The sequence below is a fragment of the Coregonus clupeaformis genome, chromosome 18, assembly GCF_020615455.1.
Source record: "Coregonus clupeaformis isolate EN_2021a chromosome 18, ASM2061545v1, whole genome shotgun sequence".
Taxonomy (NCBI): Eukaryota; Metazoa; Chordata; class Actinopteri; order Salmoniformes; family Salmonidae; genus Coregonus; species Coregonus clupeaformis.
The window spans coordinates 36926577-36931250 of NC_059209.1; positions in this window are offsets into that span (position 1 = coordinate 36926577).

Consider the following 4674-nt stretch of genomic DNA (forward strand, 5'->3'; position numbering starts at 1 on the left):
TCTCTCCAGTGTTCCATTCATGAGCTACGAAGTGACTCCCGCTCAAGACGCCGGCTCATAAGGTGAGATTTCTCACAATTTTGTGCGCTGGTCGGTTCGCTTGCTTATGTGGGTGTGTGCGCTGAGGAGATGTACCGTTCGAAAGACTTATGTGTGCATTTTGCTGTTATTTGCTGTGGGATGAGAGTCCGTTCTAAATTTCTAAATTTGTTTGCGTTGAAAGCAACGCAAACAGGGGGGGAGTGTCTATAACTATTGAAGAATAGAATGAAGGAATAAGGCCAAGGAAAATGTATACAAATTAGGACATCGCGAATCTATGATAAGCCCTCCAACGAGGCGATCATTAGGATGGGCCGAAAATCCTAAAAGCACATTAGGTGAATTTAGGTCAGTCCCGGGGACTGGAGTTTGTGGTATATACATTATATTGCAAGTTACCGCTCAACTTATAGTTGACGAAGTATATGTTTGATGTAACCGCTCATTGAATATCCGCGAACTCGTGGTAGCAGAAATTTAGGAACAATGGAAAAAAACGACGCGATGGAGGTAGAATACTGCCTTAGGAGTCTGTAGGAACGGAAAAAAGCCTCTTAAACTGTGTACGTGTGTGTGGGGGAGAGAGATTTTTTTATTTTTTTTATATATAGACGTCTCTGTTGTGTTTAAACTGTGTGTCGACTCATGTTAGGATAAGATTTATGTTAGAGAAATATACATATATATGTTTTGGTTGAGGACAGGGTTTTTTGTTTTTATAAGGAAATATGTAAGTTAAGGTTAAAAATCTTATGAGTCTCCGTGGGTGAGAACGTTAATAATTGTTAACTATATATGAGCCCCCTGGAAGGACGTTAAGGTTAAAAATCTTATGACTCTCTATAAAAAGAGAACGTTTACTAACTATTAGAATATCATGAGCCTACAGGGAGGAGTTTTTAAGAGTGTATAGAGATGTTTTGTAATGGATAAGAATATAACTATAAATCTGCAGATTAGGATAAGTGAAGTTAAGAAACTTCAAAATAGGATTTGTGTTCTATGTTTTTTGTTGGCTCTGTTAAGTGTTACTGTTTGTCTGTTGGGGGAAAGAACGGAGGTAAAGTTGGTCTGTCTACTTTCTGTTGTTTAGCTGGGAGAGAGCTGCTTGGGAGCTCCTTTCACTCTGAAATCGCATTGGTGAATGAACTACGCATGCGTGGGATTTTATGAGTTTAGAGTTACGTAGAGCAAATATGCCACTCCCCTGCCTGCACTGAGCTGCTGGGAGACGCAGACTCAGAGCAGACAGAGAAGAAGGGGGAGATTTCGACACTAATAGAGTAGTCTGTTTGTTAAATCGGCTGTTGTTTAACGATGAAACTATTTGATTGAGACCTATTGAATTGATAAACTAGAGATACAGTGGGGGAAAAAAGTATTTAGTCAGCCACCAATTGTGCAAGTTCTCCCACTTAAAAAGATGAGAGAGGCCTGTAATTTTCATCATAGGTACACGTCAACTATGACAGACAAAATGAGAAAACAAAATCCAGAAGATCACATTGTAGGATTTTTTATGAATTTATTTGCAAATGATGGTGGAAAATAAGTATTTGGTCAATAACAAAAGTTTCTCAATACTTTGTTATATACCCTTTGTGTCACGGTACACTAGTGGATGTGGTGGTAAAGTCAGGCGCAGGACACAGCGGATAAGTCAAATGACTTTACTGAGACTCAAAAATGATAATACAAAAATAAATGGCCTCGAAACACACAGGAGGCAAAGAATACGCGCAACGCGTAAAATACACAAACAGGTGCAAACAGGTACCGACCAAAGACAAACGACAGGCGGACAACAACACACAACTCCAAAACATAACACAGGGAAACTTATAGGTGACATAATCAGGACAGAATACGAAACAGGTGCACTAAACTAGACATGACCAAACAAACATCGAAACATCAAACGGTGGCAGCTAGTACTCCGGGGACGACGAACGCCGAAGCCTGCCCGAACAAGGAGGAGGGGCAGCCTCGGCGGTATTCGTGACACTTTGTTGGCAATGACACAGGTCAAACGTTTTCTGTAAGTCTTCAAAAGGTTTTCACACAGTGTTGCTGGTATTTTTGCCCATTCCTCCATGCAGATCTCCTTTATAGCAGTGATGTTTTGGGGCTGTCGCTGGGCAACACGGACTTTCAACTCCCTCCAAAGATTTTCTATGGGGTTGAGATCTGGAGACTGGCTAGGCCACTCCAGGACCTTGAAATGCTTCTTACGAAGCAACTCCTTCGTTGCCCGAGCGGTGTGTTTGGGATCATTGTCATGCTGAAAGACCCAGCCACGTTTTATCTTCAATGCCCTTGCTGATGGAAGGAGGTTTTCACTCAAAATCTCACGATACATGGCCCCATTCATTCTTTCCTTTACACGGATCAGTCGTCCTGGTCCCTTTGCAGAAAAACAGCCCCAAAGCATGATGTTTCCACCCCCATGCTTCACAGTAGGTATGGGGTCCTTTGACAGCTCTTTGGTCTTGGCCATAGTGGAGTTTGGAGTGTGTCTGTTTGAGGTTGTGGACAGGTGTCTTTTATACTGATAACAAGTTCAAACAGGTGCCATTAATACAGGTAACGAGTGGAGGACAGAGGAGCCTCTTAAAGAAGAAGTTACAGGTCTGTGAGAGCCAGAAATGTTGCTTGTTTGTAGGTGACCAAATACTTATTTTCCACCGTAATTTGCAAATAAATTAATTAAAAATCCTACAATGTGATTTTCTGGATTTTTTTTCCTCAATTTGTCTGTCATAGTTGATGTGTACCTATGATGAAAATTACAGGCCTCTCTCATCTTTTTAAGTGGGAGAACTTGCACAATTGGTGGCTGACTAAATACTTTTTTTCCCCACTGTATGTTGATGGATTAAAAATAAATAAATTAAAAAGTTATTGAGCTATCTATAAATATTCCTGAGTTAAGTTGTTTGCTTATTTCTTAGCGCGAATGTGAACAGAGGAATATTGAATGGTTGAAATAACTCAGTGAGTGCATAAAATACTAAATTCTTGTCTGTTCTTTGTTCTTCTGTCAAATGAGAGACGAGAAGGAGGAGACAGAGAGAGAGAGGAGGTGCTGACAAGTACATCATGCGACAGGGTGTGCTGCAACGGATCCAGTCAAATTAAGGCCAGTACTGTTCTATTTACAAAACTTACCTTCCCATACAGGATGTTTTGTGTGCCTAGCATATTTCATGTTGTGACAATTTGACAGGGACTTGGCAACAGACTGATCAATTGATGTAATTGCATATTGGAGTTTTTATGCATAAGTTGGTTTGATTAGAGTTGTGTTGGAAATCGAGCACTGACATTATTCTGTAAAATTAAGGTCATTGGGTGCTTATTAAGCAATTGGTTTGTGAGTGCTGTAGCGTTGCTGGATTACAGGTCTTTCTTTTTTGGATTGCTCTGAAGTTGACTACTTTCCTTTACTTTTCCTGATCGGATGTGGTAAGATTGCCACTAATTAATAAATTGCTAAAAAAAAAAAAAAAAAATATATAAAAAATAAATAAATAAATAAAAAAAACATTATACATATATTGATTGATTGATTAATTATTTAATTAATTGATTAATTGTTTAATTAAAAAAAATAAAAAAAATAAAAAATTGAAAACATTAAATAAATAAAAAAAGGGAGGGAACCATAAGCTACATAGTCTAAAATAATAAAAATAATTCACAATAAAGGAATATAAAAGAGTTGTTACAATGGAGAAAAAGGACATAAAAACTATGTAAGTAATTACTCCTGTTGATGTAGTACAAAATAGTAATCCTCTAGTTAATGGTATTGCAAGATTATCTGGAAAATGGAATAAACGTTGGCCTGACATTGAACAACCATGGCCAGTGGAAGGGACTCTTAACCCTGACGTCATCAACATAATGAAAGTGCTTCTGTCAATTTATAAGGCAGATCAAAAGAAGGGGAAAAAAAAGGGAACAACGTAAAGAAAAGAGACAAAGAGAGCTGGGTGTTCTTAAGCTGTTTGAAAATGAAGGACAAAAACTGATGAAAGATACAAACGATAAAAGAAACAGAGGTATAGAGAAAATGGTAAAAGAAGAGAAGGCGACAGAAAAATTAATGACAGAAGTCAGTACACCTTTCTCACATATGGATTCAGCAAAAAGACCCCCACCTTATGAGAAAGAAGTAGAGTTTAAGGACGTCTATCCTCAGCTTCCAGTGATCATTCAGGAGGGTGATTATTGCATCAGAGATGAAGATGAACGAATAATATAGAGAAGACAAGCAGAAACGACCATAAAGATGAATCCAAACTCCAAAAGTAAGAAGAAAACGAGATGTCTGGAAACTAAGGGTGGAGTGAGGTTCAGGAGGATGGAACTTGAAGATTATGATGATGATGATCAGAGTGATTCAGAAGAGATCATGGGTGGATATGACCCTGTGATCAGATGGAGGTTGGCCAGAGCGGAAAGAAGGGGTGATGGATGTTTGAAGAAGAAGAATACAAGATATTCTAGTTCTGATGAAAGCGAAGATGAAGACAGCGATAAAGATTTGGAGATTAAAGTTGCTTCATATTCAGGAGGATTTTATCCTACAATGACTAGCACAGAAGAAATAGAAAGAGATATAGACCG